Source organism: Alexandromys fortis, unplaced genomic scaffold (genome assembly GCF_014885135.2).
Source record: "Alexandromys fortis isolate MF-2015 unplaced genomic scaffold, M_Fortis_MF-2015_v1.1 scaffold_20, whole genome shotgun sequence".
NCBI classification, from domain to species: Eukaryota; Metazoa; Chordata; class Mammalia; order Rodentia; family Cricetidae; genus Alexandromys; species Alexandromys fortis.
Window position 1 is genome coordinate 1,269,327 of NW_026067903.1, and position 21,068 is coordinate 1,290,394.

The window sequence follows — 21,068 nt, forward strand, 5'->3', positions numbered from 1 at the left end:
GGGAAGAAGGAAGGAAAGGAAAGAGGGAAGGAGGGAGGGAAGGATGGATGGAGGAAGGGAGGGAGGGAGGGAGGGAAGGAGGGAGGAAGAGAGGGAGGGAAAGATGGAGGGAGGGAGGGAGGGAGGGAAGAAGGAGGAAGGAAGGAAGGAAGGGAGGGAGGGAGGGAGGGAGGGAGGGAGGGAGGGAGGGAGGGAAGAAGGAGGAAGGAAGGAAGGAAGGAAGGAAGGAAGGAAGGAAGGAAGGAAGGAAGGAAGGAAGGAAGGAAGGAAGGAGTAGGCAAAGGTGAGTACAGTGGGGCATGCTGCAGACTGGAAAAGAGGCATCCTCATGAGCAACCCAGAGAAAATTCAAGAGAGAAGAAGGCACAGCGAGCATGCAGGATTAGCCTCAGTGAGACAATAAGCAACACAGAAACTCTGGAGTTCTGCTCAAGCAGGGCTATGTGAGCCAGGAGGCAGAATCTGAGAACTAACTCTTGTCTGCCTCTACACATTCTGAGGATGGCCGAGCACCCCCAGGCTCTTCCTGAGTCCTTTGTTTAGAATCCTAAGAGCCCTTTTACCCGTGCCTACCAAGGAGCAGAGCTGAGATCTTACGTTAATAAGTCCTCTACAGAACAATAGATTAAAAGGTAGAACTGGAATAGTCCAGAATGTCTGAATATTCGCTTACCTTTGGGCAGTGAAATTTTAACCCCCCCCCCCCCCCGCGCCCAATGCTCGCCCATCCCCCCTCCCAAGACATTGTGCCTGGAAATTCTTGGCTGTGGAGAAGCCACAGAAATGCTCTAAAGAGAAGAGAGATGAATGGCGCTGGATAATGGATGCTGGGTGAACACTGGCTCTCAGCAACTATACTGGGTCCTTATTGTATACATACGAATCTTATCAATGAACAGCACCATATGCATATACAAGGCTTTTTTTTCCTTGGGGGGGTTGTATATTAGTGTTTTCCTCTCAATTAACTTCTAGGCAATTTTCCCAGCTAAATGCATAACATCATTGGCAAGACGCCAAACAAAACCTTAAGACCCAACACTAAATTCTGCACTTATACAGGCAGCTTAGATTTTCATGTGGTGAACTGGAAGCATGCCAGCTCCTTCCACTGTAAACCCAGCAGTGGGAAAGCTATATATTTTTTTTATCAAGAAATTCTACTTTAGATTTCCAAGACCACTAGAAAATTGTACAATTTTAATGTGCCTTTTAGACAAAATAAAAGAAAGATTTAACCTGCTATTAAATTAACCCAATTAGCTATTTATTCCATGTAACCTTACACTTTGGAGGCTGTTAAATCAAATAAACTGGCAGTGAATGAATTTTTTTGTGAATTATGGAAATTGTGAGATGCATTCTAGACAATACGTTCTTATGACTTTTCCTACCCCTTTTCACTGCAGCAAGATTATCAGAATACTTACTTAAAATATTTTATTTTTGTTATTTTTTTTGCATACAAAATGAAATTACCTAAGATACAAGGAAGGGCCCAGGGAGAAGTGGCTGGGAAATAAACCAGTACAGGAAAGCTAAGAAAATAGAACTTTCCACACTAGCCATCCCGTGGAGGCCTTGTCTACAACCTCTCAATCTTTGCTCTCAGCTGTACTTTCTTATGAACACTCTATGCAACACTTGCTCTTGTTAAAGGTGGCACTTTTCAGAGTCCTAACTGTAGTGGGAAGCTTTGGGTCCCAGTCAAGCTTTGTCAATTTTAGCTTTAGAACCAAACTCTAGGGTTTTGAGTTCCTGTCAACTGGGATCTTCGAGAAGAGCAAAAAGCATGGTTTCAGGAACTTGCATAGAGTTTAACAAACCTGCCTTAGCTCAAATGAAAGGTTTTGGCAAATAGCTTTTAGATAATGTGAGAGCCTGTCAACCAGAAACATGTGGGTTAAATTTCCGTGGAAATACCCATGAAGATGGCATGGCCAAACACATTTGGCCCAACCAAAAAGAAAAACTGCTAGACCAAATATATATATAAAGCTGTTTGTCAAACTAACAGGACCTATTCTCCATATTAACCAGTTATCATTAAAAAAATTGTTTGATAGAATTTCCTACATAGCTGCATGTTTTTGGAAACAGGATCAAAACAGAAGGATTTTATAACTCCCATATAAAAAAAAAGCATAAAACATACGACTCTCTATGTTTGTCTACATTACTTTAGAGCATACCCTGTGGGGGTACCCACTTGTGCCCTTGGAAAGGTGCACCGTGTTTCCTGTCAGAAAAAGTCTTTTCCCCCTTTTTTTTTCTTTTTCTTTTTATTGAGCTCTACGCTTTTCTCTAATCCCCTCCCTACCCCTCCCCTTCAACTCTCCCCCCAAGGCCCCCATGCTCCTAATTTACTCAGGAGATCTTGTCTTTTTCTACTTCCCATGTAGATTAGCTCTATGTATGTCTCTCTTTGGCTCCTCATTGTTGTCTAGGTCCTCTGGGATTTTGATTTGTGGGCTGGTTTTCTTTGCTTTATGTTTAAAAACCACGTATGAGTGAGTACATGTGGTATTTGTCTTTCTGTATCTGGGTTACCTCACTCAAAATGATGTTTTCTAGCTTCATCCATTTGCCTGCAAAATTCAGGATGTCATTAGGTAAAGTCTTTTATAAGTCAGGATACTGGATAAAGGACAAATGGAAGGACAAATTTTCTACTTATGTAAGTGGTTATGGCTTCAGAATTACCATACAGATGACAGATAGTTAAAACCCACCTACATACCAGAAGACTATGAAAAATGATGTCCAAGAACACCACAGTGTTCAGAAGCTGAAGACATTGATTGCAGAAAAAAAAAATGCTGATGTATGCCTTGGTTTCCAACAACTTTTAAGAATAGAACTGATTTTCTTTGTCAAAAATCAGAAAATAAGAAGAATAGAACTGATGGCTCCTTATGCCTGGTCAGCACTCTGAGTTTTGCCAGCAACTCCAACCTCTGAAAAATAACAAGAAAGAAGAAAAAGTAAAACAACCATCTCTAGCATCTTCCACACTGTCCTACTGTAGATCTGTCACCTTTGCCTTCTCTCTGTCTAGACAAAGGTCAATTCAGTACCATGTATATGTAAGTCCTATATTTGAAGAAAATATGAAAAGCAAAGTCTAAATACAGATAAGTAAAAGTGCAGAAAATCAGTAAAAGGAAAATGGACAAAGAAGATAAGGATGTAAAAAAATGAGAGAATGAAGGAAGGAAAGAAGAGAAGGAGGAGTGTGGGGACGATATTCTGCACAGGGCACTTAGGAAATGGAGATGGGAATGTTTAATAAACACTTGCTATAAGTTTTACTGTACACATGCCATTTTCCCTCTATGTTACATCTAAACTACTATCATAAGCTGAAACAATCATGATTGCATGGTGTGGTGGACGTAGACGTGGTAACAATTGTGATGCAGCATTAGAACAGCATTCAGGAACTTTCTAAGGGATAAAGGTTACAATTGGGAAAAAAAAGAATCTACTCTGAGAAGCCTGCTAAATATTTCAGAAAAGCCGAGGGGAGTTATTTGATATTTAGAAAACACAACAGTTAACATGTTTACTATACAGAACTAAAATTTAGTAAATTTTTAAAGTACTAATAAAAGTATAATATTAGATATTATCAAGTCCCCTAAAAACCGTGGAGTAATGTCTAAAGTGAAGTAAGCTGTCTATGGTTTATTTTACAAATATTTTAAGAATTTATTGTGTCCACAGAATACATTTATACAACATATATTATATAACAGCTATGCATTATATTGCAAAATGTAATTTATAAAGAATGTAATAATATTAATATCTAAGATACAGTCTAAAAGTACATGATTTTGTAGAGTTGATATGTAATGCAAACTGTTTTGAAGTAAGGTGATTTTTTTGTGAATGGATAAATCTCATCATTGTGGATTAATTAATACATCAACAAGCAATTGAAAAATAATTCAAAAATATCCCTTTCTCTCTGTTCAGTAGAAAATTTTTTTTCTTCTTTAAGAGCAGTCTAGATAAAAAAAAATGGGACTGATTCATACTGCATATTATTACTTCCCAGAATTTGTGTCTATTTACATAAAATTAACATAATTTGACCAAACTTTTATTACAGTGTAAGAGTAATTTTAACCGTCTCACAGGACATGCAGCAGCAAGCTCTTAGGAAGGTTATTCTGTTGGGAAGGTGTAGACTATACTGGTGTTGATTACTAGCATGTAGGATGCAAAATTGCAGGGACAGAAACTAAGGGAAAGATAAAATGGCATTTAGTCAAAATTCCTGCTTTTTTTGTAAAAAAAAAAAATACAAAGAAGAGAGAATACAATTTGCTTTTAGGAAGACTTACTTTGATTTACATTGCATTTTTTCAAAGACCCACACTAAGTTTCCTTGGCAGTCTAAGTGGGTCTGCTTGCCCAGTGACAGACAGGCTGTCCTTGAGAGCCAAACCCACCAATTTCCACCTAGCCTGGCTGTGTATTAAAGTTGCATGCAGCAGATCCCTGAAGCATGCATGCCTCTGTCCGGGCTGTGAATTGTGTGAAACCCAGGATTGTGGCTATTAGGAATAAAAACGGATGTACAAGACCAAAATAAATAGGTATGTAAACAAAATGTGTAAGCTTCTCAAGTATAGAATTAGTGCCAGAATCCCATGTGGGCAGGTATGTCTGACAGCCCAAATCAGAATTTACACTGGAGGCAAATGAAGGCTGACAGCTGGTCTCCAACTCCAGTCACAATCAGCAGCGCGAGAGGAGGGGTTGCCTAAACTTGAATCAGAATCCAAAATTAGGGTCAAGCACACATGGAGGGGTAAGCCAGGGAGTCTATGGTGGGTAAGGCCTGAGGACAGGAGAAAGGCCAGGCTTGGCAGGTTCCCACTGGGGTTTTTAGAGGGCTCTGCAGATAAAAGGAAGCAGGAAATCAGGGGTGGGGGCAGGGTCAGCAGGGAACTGTGCCCTCATCCATCCAGGGCCACACCTGGCAGCCAGGCCCGCACCCTGGAGGGGTGAAGACACTGTAAGTGAAGTGAAAGCTTAGTAAATGGTAGCCCTCACAGGCAGACCAGCTCAACGCTGTTTGTTTATATAGAAATAGTACCTACTGAAACCCTAGTCACTTCAAGGAGGCTGTTTCTCAGTCTTGTTAGACATTTAGTTGTGTACAACCAACTATAATTTCAAAGAAAGAAAGAAAGAAAGGAGAGAGGGAGGGAGGGAATAAAGAAAGAGAAAGAAAGAAAGAAAGAAAGAAAGAAAGAAAGAAAGAAAGAAAGAAAGAAAGAAAGAAAGAAAGGAAGAAAGGAAGGAGAGAGGGATGGAGGGAGGAAAGAAAGAAAGAGAAAGAAAGAAGGAAAGAAAGAAAGAAAGAAAGAAAGAAAGAAAGAAAGAAAGAAAGAAAGAAAGAAAGAAAGAAAGATCTCATGGACTCATGCAGATGAGATGTTAGAAAATGTGTATTATTTCAAAACACTATTCTTCTATCTTTGCACTCAGTTTTTATTTATATCTCATGGTCCAAACTTAGTTTGCCATTTCCCACAGAGCTTAAAGCACAGGAGAAGCTTTCTCCTCAGCTTATGGAATTTCCAGCTGATTGGCCATCTGCTTCTGCTGCTCTTTGTGATTTGGGCTCCATCACCCCTGCAGCACTTCATGCACCCCACACGATTCTACCTGCAGCCATTTTTAAGAATAGGCCGTATTTCTAGGCTGATATTTCTTCCCTCAGTCTGCAGGTCTCAGACCAACAGGTGTGAAGCCTCAGAAACTGGGTTAAAGTGCTGTAGGGATTAGGAGAAGGAAGAGGTGGCCTCTGGAGCTTCCTGTGACTAAGATCAGTCACATCTTCCCAATCAAGACTCAATTCCATTTTTGTTTGGGAACCCTCCTCTATCATACCATTTGTATCAGTTGCATCTGTTTAAGTACAGTAATAACGTATCTATTTCTCTATCTTTTTTATGTCTGTCTATTTTCCTATCTCTCTACTCTATCTATCTGTCTGTCTGTCTGTCTTTGTTTATCTACCTACCTATCATCTATTTATCCATTTACCTATCTATATATCAATATTTAGCAGAGTATCTTTAATTAACTAATTAACCTACATATCTTTCAACTAGAAAATACTCTGTACCCATCTTTCCTTGGTACTAGTCTTACATGTTGTAATTATTCATTTGTAGCAGCTGTCTGTTAGTGGGTGGTTCCTGATTAGATGGATGGACAGATAGTTGAATAGGTGGACAGATGGATGACAAGGTAGAATATAAAGTTGAACATCATATATTGTTTATTTCTTGAATTCACAGCACATTGTCCATTTGTATGGAAGACAATGGGTCTGTTGCCCTTTTGTCTCACTTAGAAGTTAGGACTTTTTGATTTAAGTTACATTATTTAGAAAACAATATATTTCCTGCAATTTTCTTTTTGTAGAGCTACCTGCAGTAAAATGAACCCAGTATGTGAAAGTTTTAACCAAACTTTCACATCTAGTATTGGTGTATAATTGTCACTTCTACAATTCATAATCAACAGAGTTGTCATTGCCAGAGGAGGGGCAGCACTGTGGCATGACATGTTTTATATGAACAAAAGAAAAATGTTTATATAAAAAGGCCAAATAAGCATCGATTTGTAAGGACATCATAATTATTATTGTATACAATCTGAGATGTTTCCAGGATGTCTGACTACAAAATTATTCATTAATAGTTCACATATCTTTAACCTTATTTTAGAGTATGACTATCTTTACATATTTAAAATCTTATACATAGTTGATATTCATACTTTAGTAGCTCCTATGTAGAAACTGAACGTTTGCTCTATCATGTTTTGACAGTTTAAAAAAAAATTCATGCCTTCATCCAAAAAAATCCTTGATACAGTAGACTGGTTCTGGCATAGGTATCATAATTCAGAAATGTGTAAAAAAATGCTCAGAGAGAGCCATAGCTAATATCAGCGTCCTCACACATCGGATATAGAGCACCGCGGAGCTCATTGTAGCAGACCCTACACTATAATTACATTAAACACGTTTTAAATTATCATGATAATTTAAGACTGCAGCTTTGTTTGGGGCTTAGATTTTTCCATATTCGTTCTCACATGTGAATCATTTAAATGGCTGAAATAGAATCTTTTGAGCTGTTTTGAATTATATGAATGAAAGAAAATACACTTTCTCTACAAAACAAATTAAGACATTAAGAGATTCAAGTGAGACTGAATTTATGAGCTTGAAGTTTAGGGAGTAAATATGAACTTAAAAATATTTCCTGATTTCCTTTGAATCTGATTTACACTCACAAATGGATTAACTCTTCGCTACAAGCCTGATGAAATGATCAGAGGATTCAATGATCTTCATTTTGCTCTAAGGCAAATATTGTAGTTTAAGGGAACATCATAAAATACTTAGCAATCTGATATGTATTCATTTGTCTATGCTCTGCATACACCCCATACCAGGGGTGTGTAGGTACATGACTCTTCCTTTGAACATGATTGCTCCATTTATGTCTGAAGTATAATCACATAAACTGCACAAGCTAAAAACATTAATCACCCAGAGAGGAAGTCCTATTTGTTGTTGGCAGTTGGGGTTTTAACTTGAGACTTAACTATGAGAAATTTTATTTTATTTTTTTTTCCTTCGGTAGGCTGACCCAAAGATCACTATGTGGCTCAAACTGGCTTGGCAGTTGAGGTAATCCTTCTGCCTTAACATTCTATGTGTCTAGATTACAGGCACCATTGGTTATTTATGCTGTCTCTCTATTTGTGCTTGGTAAGGAGGCTTGGCAACATTTCCAAGCAATCAGAGAAAAGATTTAGAACAAGATGTTAAGGATAGGAGAATTCTGGCATCTTGTCTATAATTGAAAATCAGCTTTCAGGTACCACAAAAGCCAGTTAGTCCACACCCACTCGATTTTCATTCATGATGTACAAACTCCCCTGGCCTTGCTGCCCCTTTACACATTTACCCCTGGATTCAGCAGGACCCCGAATAATTACTTGGAACTATCACTCGGTAACGTAAGTGCCTCTGATCATTACGCAACTCCTCGTATTAAAGCTGGTTCTCCTGACACTCACGAAACAGTGGCAGCAAAACAAGCAGACAAACAACAAACAGAAAACAACCCTGGGTGTCAATCCCGGAGGACTCAGCACAGTGACCAAGCCTCTCGGGTCTTTAGCACAGCATGTGACTTAAACTATGACCAACAGATGTGCCTTAAAAGGGTTTTTCAGACACTGGCCAGAGCTCACACACTGCATAGGGCTACAGCTGTGGTCATGCACAGGAATGGGCTGAGCTGTGAAGCCAGGGTAGAAGACTGCCCTCTCCCAGGTGGCAGTCGCAACGCTGCTTCGTCTTGTCCTTTGCGTAGGCCTAGATACTTCATGAAAATGTCTGGTAGCCAACAGAACATTTCTTGTTCCAAAACCCTTCCAGCGCAAGGCCCACAGTTTTTTCTCATGGCTAAAGAGGTGTGCTAAAGAGTATTGGCATCTAGTCACACACCTTCTAATTCAAGCAGAAGCACAATTGACAGGTTCTGTAGGCCAGTGTCACCTGTGCAATGTTGATATTAAAAAAAATGAATGCACAGGGCAGTGGATTTATATATTATATAAATACATAAATCTGAAGGTGCAGGGACAGAGAAGCTGCGTACACAGTCATCTCCCTGGAAGTGCACATAACATTGTAAACCAGAGTTTATTTGAATAACCTTCTCAGTCTCTTGACACGAAGATGTCTTTCCATATAACTGCCCGCTGCGTGGAAGTGACATTATCTGTAAGCTTGTTCCTCTCTCTGTGTTGTATTACCACTGAAACACCTGTAGTCTTTGCTGCAGACTTCTGAGATTTAAATTAATTTGTGTAGGATTTAGAAAAGAAATTACACTTGGGAAGTAGCTCCTAAGTTGGTCTGTGAATTCTTATTTCTAGATACTATGATTCAACATACATTCCCCATTTTACGTTGTTTTGTTGTTGTACGTGTGGCATCAGACATTTAACACTTCTCAGGGAGCCATATTTCCCTGGGTGTTCTCCCCAGGGCTTCTTATGGGTGTATTCTCCTCCTTGGTGAGGAGTTGACAGGACTACCAGCTCCAGTTGATTGGATCTGCAGTTTTTCATCTCCGCTTATTGTTTTTGTGTTGAATTGGATCGGGTCATTTAGATTTAGACATTTGCTATTACCTGAGGTATTTGCTATTACCTGAGATGACAGGTATCAGCATTCGCCAATAAGGGGGATAACTAGTAAGTTTAGAACTGAAGCTATCACATATCATTAATATTACTTCATTAAACTATTTTTGGATTTTGGGGGACAGGGTCTTCCTGTGGAGTCCTATCTGGCCTGCAAGTTGCTTTGTAGGCCAGTATGGTCATGAACCTGAGTTTATCCTCCTCCCTCTATTGCCTGTGTGCTAGGACTGCAGGCCCTGTACCACGGGGCACAGAATTCATCATATTTTCTGTTTTGAAAATCAAATTCAGGGACGCACATAGGAGAGACACCTTATCATTGAACTATCTCCCCAGCTCAAGTTACCTAAAATTACAGAAACCCAATAATTTCTTTTTTTTTCTAGTACTTGTTAAGACACAATAACGTAGGACAGCACCATTCAATAGGGGTCCCTGAGACTGTGGAGATGACCTCTCTAGCATCGATTTGCCTACCACTAGCCACAGGAAGTTTGAGTGTGCAGCCATGCCCAGTTATTTTTTTAATTTTAATTACTCTCTGGTAATTTGAATAATGACTGATCTAGAGTCAATCAACATGCATTTGGACCTCCTTCCATCTCTCAGGGTGTGGTTTGGGGAAGTGGATTCTAAGACTCTGCTCTTCCATTTGTGAAACATGGCTGGACATTACCTGCCTCATGGGGTTAGGTAGGGTAGGATAAGATGCCAAAGCTAAAAGCAGTCAGTGCCCAGCCCAGGTCAATTGCTCAGTCTAAGTCAGCTCTTATGATCATATTTCGATTCCTCATTTCACACACAGCAACCTAGTTGAGCTGTGCTCTTCTTAGATTGGCAGCTAAAATCAACAGAATGTAATAGTGACTGAGTCAGCAAATTGGCTCGCATTCAACTCTTGCAGCAGAAGTGAAGGTAGACAGAGAACTGGATGTTTCTCTAACACGGGAATATGAATGACGGACCTCTTTTTAGGTGAAATAACAGTGGTATATTTTGAATTCAATATCTCTCTGGCCTTTTGAAAGCCTGTTTTTAAAATGAAGAGGCAAATTCTGGAAGTTATTGTGTAAAAGCATTCATAAAACACAGAGAATTTTATTTTGTGTCTATTCAGAACGTAATCTATTTTCCCGTTCACTGTGTTTCTAATGGTTCTTGGTCTATTTAAATTAAACTAGATAAAACTTTTGGAGTAAACTGTCTATTCAGATCATTGGAAAATGAAGCACCAATATTAACAAATCTATAAATAATATGAAGTTTTGCTTTTACCCATGAATAGAGTGTCTCTAATTAGCATCTCCCTTGGTCAAAATTAACTTGAGCTTTTTAATAGACTGAGCTACAGAGAAAAAGCATCTGAAAGCAGAAAGGGAAATGGATCAAACCACGCAAGTCATCTTCTGTCTCATGTCATCTTATGTTTGAGTGTTACGATGTTAAATTATTTCAAAGTAGAATCATGTGAGATAAGAAATTGCCTAAAATGAGTGCTTCATGGAATGGCTGATCTGGAGTTGCGACAAGAATATTTAGAAGCACTAAAGCTAGAATCTGTTCGTGGCGTGTTCAGAAGGGAACAGGCTTCAGCCTGTTAGGTGTTGCCTCCGTCAGCCTGGTCTATTACAAAATGCTTTCAGAACTGTGTTCAAAGTGGGTTGTGTGAATTCACCCCTTCTAAAATGATATTTTTTTCTTCCTACTGAATTTAGGTTGTTTGAAAATGAGTACAAAAAAAAAATAGAGCAATGTCAAGGGAGGCCAATATCAGCTACCGTCATCAACAAATATTTGCTGAGTTCTGCGTATCTAGATATGCACAGTGTGATCGGACTTTCAAAGCAGGTGGGAATTGGATTCCTTTTCCTTTAATGTTAAATTCTTCAGTTTGATCAATGGAAGCCTGTGCGCCCTGTCCGGGCAGCCCTGAGATTATATGCAAACACACCGTGGGAATAAGAACACAGTCACTTTTATGTGGGATACGGATCCAGGGAACTGGAAGCTGCACTCGTATTTCTGGGTGATCCACAAGTTACTTGTGATGGAAGAATGCTAACCACTGGTGTGCTTGTGCCCCATCTAAAGGAAAGCTGAGAAAATTCCAAACCCAAACTTGTTTTTCAGTGGGATGCTACTCTGCTGATTAGAGGCTATTGGTATGGCTGAGGGAAGGTCTGGTGCGCATCACGGTGCAGCAGGATCAGTGGAGCCCTCCCACAATACTGCTGGTGGTTATTAAGGGCAAATACGGGCTTATGTCCTGCAAGGTTAATAACGACCCAGCTTCTTGCAAGGTCGGACCTACCTCTGTCAGACAACATGGAGACACTAGATTTGTCCTGAAGGTTAAATTCTAGGTATGTTAGCATTTCCCACGTTTCTACCTGCCTGCAACAAGTACAAACTAAATATTTCTTTTTAAGCCTGTTTAAAGAATGCCCTTTCTGGCTCGTAAACGGCTGCTCTTACTCCCGATGGCATATCCTTAGGGAGGTAAGCAGCGGCGGGGTTTGATTGAGATGGCCATCACTGAACACACCCACACAGGGTGCTCTTTGGCAGCTGCAGATGCTATACATTCTGGATTTCTTTCCTTCTCCTTACAGAGCAGTTGTTTCCACTGCCATGTGCTTCTGTGCTTAGAGGTCTTTTATTGGTCACTGGCTAATGCTCCCTTGCAATGAAATGAACACACAAATTGAAACGCTAAAAATAATGTCCTGTGACCATCGTGATTTATGCGGATAATGTTTTTACTTTATTTTTATTTTTTTGTTTTCTGCGTGGGGTTCTCACCATGACTGTATTTAGCACACTGAAATGGAGACGTCGCAAATGTGGTGCAATTGACGGCAAAGGCATGGAGCTTGGAGATGCTCTGTGGCCAGGTGGTCTCCCTTATGGAATTTCGGGGGGCTTGTGTGTTGAGCTATCTGTAGCACTCATCCATTGTGATACAGATTCTCTGACAGTATTACAGCGAATAACATTTTTAAAAGGAGTCGATATCACGCGTATGCCAGAATTGAGAGCATCTGGTATTATAAACTAAAAAAATCCCTTTTTTTATTTTATCGTAGTTTTTCCTTAGTGGGATGCCACACAGGAGGCAGGCAAAATAGGGAGTTTGCATCACCATAATATTCTGCATATTCCCTTGATTATTTCAGGATATAATAGTGGATCCTTTAGGGAGAGACTTAATTGAAAGGAGACTTTGTAGATACCTTAGAAGTTCTGGGAGCAATCGTCAGGCATAAGATTGGGGTCCATTGGTACGTACCCACTGTGCCCTTCCATGGTGTGGTTCTCTGCTGAGTTTTCTACTGATTTGAAGAGGAGGAAGTCCCAGGACTGATCGACCTCTTGGGAGTCAGGTATCTGGACTTCATGGGTTCTGGTCTAGTCATTCCCATAGCACTACACTGTACAGAAGTCTGCCGGAGGATTACAGTCCTGTGAGAAGAACCAGGGACCTTCTATACAATCTACACAAACCCATGTGGGAGGCCTAGACCTGGAGGGTAGGCGAATCACATTGTGACCATGGAGCTGAGGACAGACACATAGCTCTCATATTTTTTCTTTTCTATTCTCTTTTTTTGTTGAAATTATTTGTTCATGTGTGTGTGTGTGTGTGTGTTTGTGTGTGCATGTATGTGTGTATATGCACATGTATAAGGATGTCCCCAGAAGCTAGAAGAGAATATTGGATTTCTTGGAGTTGGTATATAAAGTGATTATGAGCTATCTGATATGAGAGCTAGAAACCAAACTCCAGCCCTCTGAGAAAGCAGCAAGTGTTCTTAGCTGTTGAGCCATCTCTTCAGCCCTACTTTTTAAGTTTTTCTCAATCTTAGGATTTGGTTTTTTTTTTTTTTTTTTTTTTTTTTGGCCTGTAAGAATGTGTCCGCTGGTTTTAAAGAAGCCTTCCACAATTTGAGGTAGTTATAAATGAATAGTCTGTCCAGAAAGCCAAATGGTTTATTTTTTTACACAAGAAATAAGATGTTCCTTATTTTCTTTTAAAAAGAATTGTACTCTAGTTATATAAAATCTCATTTGTTAAAAGAAGACATCCAGGTTGAAATTAATATGAACATTTAGTGCTAATGTCTGAACACGTGGACACATGAATATGTCATATAAAATCAACAGGGAATCATCCATGAATATAACACTTAAAGTATTAAAGGCAGAATCTTCAGGAGTATACAAGATCAGAATCTCATTCATAATATGCACACAATAATACAACAGGTAGCGATCAGATGAGCCATTTTATTGCGTGAATGGTACTGACCACTTCTAACAAAAAAGATGCTGACTTGGGAATATGGGACCCAATCACAACAGTTGTAAGGAAGCACACTTTGCCATCCTATACAGACACCACCATAAACCATTCCTGTTAGTCTACGCCACAATTCCTTTAGAGGTCTAAAAGGTTGGTTTTATTTCGTATATGAAAAAGCCAAATTATTTGGGGGAGTTTTGAACTTACATACCAATATGAAGTGAAAGTTTATTTACTTTATGTCCAAATCAATTTTTAAATACTTCATATGTCAATCTTTTCCTTTCTGACACCATGGGATTAGGACTACAAATTCCCTAAGCACACATCACACCATAGCACAGTGTGGAATCAGAAGGGCTACATTGATGTCTGCCCTTTACAGACTCGTATTGTGTTGGGGACTGTGGACCCCCAGACCCTGAATTTCCTGTGACCCCTGCCTGCTGGAGTAAACAACTTGTTTTCCTATGCTTGCAGCTGCTCTGAGGAAACAACTTGTTTTGCAGCTGCTCTGAGCATGAGACCCTCAGGAGTTTCTGATGTCCAGGAATTGGTTTTCTGGTGGGCTTGCAGCTGAGAGTTAGGGCATGGCCATTAGTCAAGGAGATCCTATACAAGTTGCCCTGGAATACAATAAAGAGGCATTCTGAGAATTCTTGGGGATCCTTGGCATTACCAGTGTCCCTGTTTCTGTGTGTGTGTCAATCTCCAGCCCCTGGCCTGACTCACGGACCGTACCATAGCATGGAGAGCAGACGTTGCACCACAGTATTGGAGACAGAGACAGAGCAGCCCACTGCAAGTAGAGAATGCCCTGGATATGATGGAAAGCTAGTGAGGGAGAGAGCATCCTTGGCTTGTGACATGTCAGCTGAAAAGAACCACATGAGGTCAACTATAATTACAACATACAGCCACCCAGAACTCAAGTGGAAATCTCTTGATTGTCGCCTACAGGAGCTTGGTCTATAGGGTCTCAGCTGTTTGCTACAAACCATGGTGAGAGACATATGGGACTAAATGCTTCATAGGCGGGCATTTCTTCCACAGTCTCTCATTCCTGCAGCGAATTAGTGACTATTCCTAGAAATAGAGTCCAGTTAAAAACTCAAACATCATCATCATCATCATTATTATTATTATGGTTAAGTTCAGGACAGATTTCATTGCTCCATGAGTTTGTTGCCAAGTTCCTTAAGAAAACATAAACTGAACTGGCATTTTCCTTCGGAAGTTGGAATTCTCAACAAGTTATCCTGCCACTAGGTATTTCTCATTCAGAGTATTTGATGGTATATTTTGCCCTTGTTTTAAGACATAGGTCATGGCCCAGTATCTCTATTTTCTCCACTTTTTCCAGTCTTGGCCTTTCTCTAGTCTCTTTCTCACATACTCTATAGTAATATCAATGGTGGCGCAGGTGGTCCTTTGTTTTCACTTAATGCATCCAGACTGTCCCGCCGGGAAGAAAGGTGAGGCAGCTCTTAAGGATGCTCTCGCCTGCAGCCTCCACACACAGGGAAAATGCTTCACCGTCAGATGGTGGAAAATTTCTGCAAGGGAGACTGAGGCCTTCAGAGATGGCAAACAGCATGGAAATGGCCTGCTCCAGGGCTAACCTCGTCCCGAGGAGGAAACGAGGCCAAGATCTCACATGACTCATTGGTCACACATGATGGTGGTTAATTAATTTATGTTTACTAGGAGTTCTGCAGACCAGCCCTGCAGCATGTGACAATATGGTGCACATATGAGCCTGCTGAGTGACACTAGACATCGAGTGAAGGCTTGGGGAGGGGGAGGGATGCTAATTATTTCTTTAACACTACAGACTTTTAAAGTTCTCAGTTAATTATGCAAATGCCTTTTCCAGAGAGTTTTAAGTTTCTAGTTGAGGAACTGATTATAAGAAATAACTTGCACTATACAAATATTCCTTTTGGGAGTGGAGATATGGCTCAGCAGTGTAGAGCATTTTTTGCTCTTGCAAAGGACCTGGCTTCAATTCCAAGCACACCCATGGAGTCTCACAACAGTTTGTGACTTCAGTTCCGAGTCAGCTAACCCCCTCTTCGGACCACTATGGGCACAAGGCATGCCCATAGTTCACACATAAACATGCAGGCCAAGCTGGGTAGTGGTGGCAAATGCTTTTAATTCTAGCACTCAGAAAGCAGAGGCAGGAGGATTGCTATGAGTTCTAGGCCAGCCTGGTGTATAAGAGCTAGTTCCAGGACAGGCTCCAAAAACTACAGAGAAACCCTTTCTTAAAAAACAGAAAGAAAAAAAAAAACCACCAAAATATGCAAGTCAGCATTTATAAGCATAATCTCTGACAAATCTAAAAGACTTTTAAAATATTCCTTTTATAAGAAAATTCCCCAGGCCATTTCATTGTCATTGGTTTCTGTGAGAGACAGTGTATATCAGCTGGCCTGGTTAATTTTCCCTCTTCAAGTACATGGTAGATTTTACCTCTTTACATTTTCAACACAGATATGGCTTATACAACCAGCTCCAGTCAACCACATCATATGTCGGGGTCACCCTGAGATGCAGAATTTGAAAGCAGATTCCTGTGTGGAAATGGTGCTGTCCTCATCAGCCTGAGTTTCTTATAACTCCATAGGTCAGGGGACTTTTCTTCCTTTCAAGTTCCACCCATGTTTGAACCTAGAATGTAAACGCTAGTTTGTTCCAGCTATTGCAATCCTGCAGGCTGTGAGGTATCTCGGTGCAATCCCAACCATCTGGTTGGAATGATACATTTTCTGATGAGTGGCCTATCGTCTGGGCCTCCCTCTGAGATTGGACTTTTTCTGGCAACTATCAAAGACTTCTGAATCCGCATTCCAAATGCCAGCACTGAAGAGATTGCCTTGCTCCCAGTGAAAACATAAAATGTTGATATAATCCCCTCGAATGTTCTGATAAACTATAGCCCAACAACATTCATCCCATTCTTCTCGGGGCCTGGAAGATGGCCACCATGACATACCACTGGTATAGTCCTAGATCCCTGACAGGGAGGGTTACAGCATATGTTTCCACGTCCGTTTTGTAAATCAGTTGGAGCAGTCAATTCAGTCACAGTGTTCTGTCCAAAACAGAGGACGATTCTGGACAGGCATGTGGGGTGAAGGATTATGGGGAAAAACCAATCGCGATGGATTTAGAAGGAAGTGTATTGATACTATGGGAGAACAAAATCAGCATATCTGATATTTAAAAATAGCACAAGTCTCCACATTAAATTCTATGAATCTCAGTTTAATCTATATATGATAAAATATTCAGAAGCTCAGAGGAATTAAATATTTTAGTAAGAGAAAGATATTTTAGCAAAAGTCTTTTGCAGTCTCTCTTTCTCTCTCTGAAATGAACTTGACCCAGGGTCTGAACGTGGAATAGTTGGAGTAGGGCACAGCATGCTCAAGCCCATGTGTGAAGTTCATTTTCAGTCTCTGGAATAGTCCTCCATCCTGGAGCTCATGGCTTCCAGTCATGCCCTTTTGAATTTTTCCTTTGAAATCAGTCAGGTATCATGTATGGGCTGGATGGAAAATAAAATTGGAATACTGGAAAGTAAAACCAGAACTGCCATATGGTCCAGTAATCCCATTTCTGGGTACATATCCAATGAATTAAAATCAGTATGTCAAGGAGACATCTGCACTCCCATGATCACTTCAGAATTATTCACAATAGCCAAGGCATGAAACCAATGTAAGTATCCCTCAATAGATGAAGAGACAAAGGAAACACGTATGGGATATATGAGTACCGTGGAATATTATACAGCCTTTAAAAGGAAGTAAAGTCTATCATTCATGACTACATGGATGGGAGAAGAAAATATGTAATGTCAAATAAACCAGACACAAACTATTTCATATGTTACTATATCTTTATATGGAATCTTTAAAAAGTTGAACTCAGAGAAACTAAGTAGCTGGTTATCAGTGGCTGAAGGGAGAAAGAGAGATGGATAAAGGTAATTGAGATCAAAATGAAAGTCATTTCAATTAAGACTATAAGCACCGACTTTAGTGATTTATTTGTATTGCCTGGTAAAAATAGTTAATAATACATTTCAAAATTAACAAACCCTAGATTTTTCCCATTCTTTTCATACACAAGAATATTCTTTGTTACCAGATGTGCTAAATACCCTGGCCAACTATTTGCACAAGATGAAAATAAACCAGATATCAAATTGTATCTAATAACTATACATAATTATTAGTGGTCAATTAAACATTTTAATTACAAAAATCAAGAAAAAATGTAGCAAAGTTGCATCAGAGTCTAAGAGGGATGTGTGTATATATATATATGTGTGTACATACATGCATGTATGTAGCAGGATTGTTTTTAAATTTTAAATTGTTTTTAAATTAAGAGTTTTTAAATTGAATTCAATGTCAAATTCAGCTCTTGTCTTGCCTGATATTCTGAAATGGAATCTTTGAGAAGACAACACATGTAGAGAGCCAGCTTGGATGTGGAAAGGAAAATTTCTGTGTACTCACATTCCCACTTGTAAAAGATAATTGCCAACTCAATGGGAAATGATCATTTTGAACTCTTAACAATGTACGTTTGAAATTTTTCTTGAATATCACCTTACAAAAAGAAACTTACTCCATATAATTGCACCTTAGGGCCAAAAGAACGATAAACATGCTATTTCTTCCATTTGTAATACAGGTGTAGACATTTTATCTTGAACGTGGTTGACTATCAAATACAACAAAACACATGGGGGTGTCCTGCATGTAAGGTTGGCTTTTAAACTTCTATTCTCCTCAGCTACAATTTTAACCTCAGTCAGTACAGGTCAATCTTTACTTCCTTGGTTGGGGTCCACTTCACACTAATGACAGACTGAGAACGTATTAGTATTTTTACTAGCAGACAAACCAAGTGAACTTTCTTACTGGTGAAAGGAGAGTATTTTGTTCCAAATTATAAGCTAGATAATTTTCAAGGAGACATGGTTCTCAATCAGGAACCCATATTGATTGCATTTCACTCACACATGTATTTGAGTCATTTGAATATAATAAATGCAAATTAAATTATGTGCATAATAATAATAATCACATTTTAAACATTGGAATTCTTCCATCATTGATGTTGCTATCGTTTTCTAAGTTTCTACGTGTGAGCGCCCCACGTATTAGCAATAGCAACCCGCGACATTGATATTTTCTCTGAGTAAACGAGACTATGTACATAAAAGATGTGATCTTTGCACTGTGCAAATTGAGTCTCAGATTCACATGCACGCATTCACACTTTCTCTATTAGAAAGCAATGCTAAGTGTGGTTAATAGCTACCTCATTTGTGTGCGGGACTTCAAACCTAGACCTTTATGGATCGGCACAAAATATTTCTCAAAGTCTCATTTGGCAGCCTCCATGGTATCTGACAAGCACACCCATCCCATTTGCATTTGAGGTACTCCACTGGATGCCCTAAGAAATCCTTTTGTTTGTTGGGTGGTTGGTTGGTTTGTTTGTTTCCTAAAGTAGTTGCTTTCTTGAAGCTCAGTTTGCTATTTCCTTAAATCCTATCTCCCCCTGCTGGCTATGCGACATGGAGCTTGCCTAGACAGCATGAAAAATAACCTGGAGAGGTTAGAAGCAACTAGTAAGAATAAGTAAATGTGTATAAGCATGCTTATAAATGCACATGTGCACACATGCACACACAACTAAATTAAAATGTTAGGTAAAGTAAACTGTATTTTAAATTAGAATTTTCTAAGTCAGGGATTTATAAGCAAAATTGTATTTGAAAGAGTAATGCAATTTATCAGGGAAGACGCTGGGTAGAATGTATTCTTGTGTGTAAAATGTCAAACATACTGTAGTCGTAGCTTGACCTGAATGTCACAGAGACTGTTGCTAAGTGGCTTATGAGACTATGAAGGAGGCACATATTCCTAGATCTAAATATCTCGATGCAGTCATTGGTAGTCCGCAATAATAATCTAGCAGAGAGTTAGCTTGCTGTATATTGCCTTCGTTGACTTCTCACAACATGAAGAGGTATATGGGCTGTGGGGATTTCCTACCCCTTTTGGAACTAAACTGGTCCTCCAACTAGGACATCTAATGTGTAATGTGGAAACATTTACGAAAACATACATGGAACCACAGGAAGCATCGTTTTCAGAACTGTGTCTACATGGTCTGCAATTTACATTAAATTGCTATGTTTTGGTTAAATGGCACCTTAGCTCCCAAGCAACTCTTTCAATAGTTGTTTCTTTAATTGTTATTTAATTTTGTGGTTATGACTGGTTTTCATTTAAAGAGGGTACTACTGACAAATTCAATTAAATGAAAATAGAGGACTTAATGGTCCATGCTAATGCTTCATTTCATACATAATATTTTATCATTTTCTGTGCAAATTTGTAATGAGAGCTTGGTTTGTATTAATAAATGCTTACATTTGGGCCACATAAAATATAGTAATTAAAATACTTTGCTAATAATATTTACTTATAAGTGCTCTAAAAAAACAATTAACCCATTGATTCCAATTACTTTTTACTAAATCAACTTTGAGGACTATAATTCTTTGGCATCAAAACTATTCTCTTGATTCTACTTTTAATAAAGTGCCCTGGGTGCTCTTTTATTGTATTTTAATAGGGCTCGTCATGCATCTGCTGCAACACAGATTGCATAGACTAATGGCAAACAAAAATTTTAAACAAAACTACCACTTTTTTTGAATTAGGAACAAAGGACATGTGTTCCAGATCTGATTTCCAAATATTTAAACTGAGAAATGTAACTGTTTATTGTATTGAAATGAACAAGAGTGGGCTGTCTTTTGCTCTTTAAAGTAAATGTTTCTCTATGTCTTTTTTTTCTTATAACCTATAACAGAAGTCATCTGTAGACAATTTACATTCCTCCTCATACCAAGAGAAGATACCCTGCCTCTCCAAATGAATGAAGACCTTATTTACAAATACACCCCAAAACCCACTCTTCCCTACTCACGTCTGCAAGAGCAGAGCTCCAGACCCAAAGTGTTCAAAGTGATGTTTACAGGCAAAACAGTATTCTGCAATTAGTAAAGTGGGAATTGATACATCTGCTTAAGCTTATTCCATTTTGGCATCAGATGTAGACAGGGCACTCATAGGATTTCTGAAATGTCTCCTTGAGAAATGTGATCATGATCTCAGATCATCAAGGCTCCCCGTTCACATGAGAGAGCCAATAGGAAAACAAGATGCATTGCTATGGATTTATTTTTTCCCTTAGTCACTTTGCCATTGGTGCAGAACTTAAGAAGAAGGAGACATAGAAGCCCAAATTCATGGGAGGTGGATTTTAAACTAAATGAAAATGAAAGAAAAATCTTGGAGGTAGTCTTTTCTTTAAAGGTTACCAACTGTGGAGATTAAAAGAAATTAAATGAGAACAAACTAAACTTTTCAAATTACAAGAGCTTGACATGCTAGTTCTTAAGAGG

At 39.2% G+C, this 21,068-nt stretch overlaps 1 long non-coding RNA gene across 3 annotated transcripts in view; it reads right to left on the minus strand.

The window, feature by feature from the left end:
• LOC126497011 (uncharacterized) overlaps window positions 1-21,068 on the minus strand; it is a 207,765-nt gene that overhangs the window by 64,029 nt on the left and 122,668 nt on the right. For 2 of the 3 annotated variants that reach the window (XR_007590504.1, XR_007590503.1), the window contains exon 2: window positions 2,741-2,957. This is a non-coding gene — a long non-coding RNA (uncharacterized lncRNA). Of the gene's footprint in view, window positions 1-2,732; window positions 2,958-21,068 lie in introns of all 3 variants that reach the window. The other variant, XR_007590505.1, reaches the window with a different exon arrangement.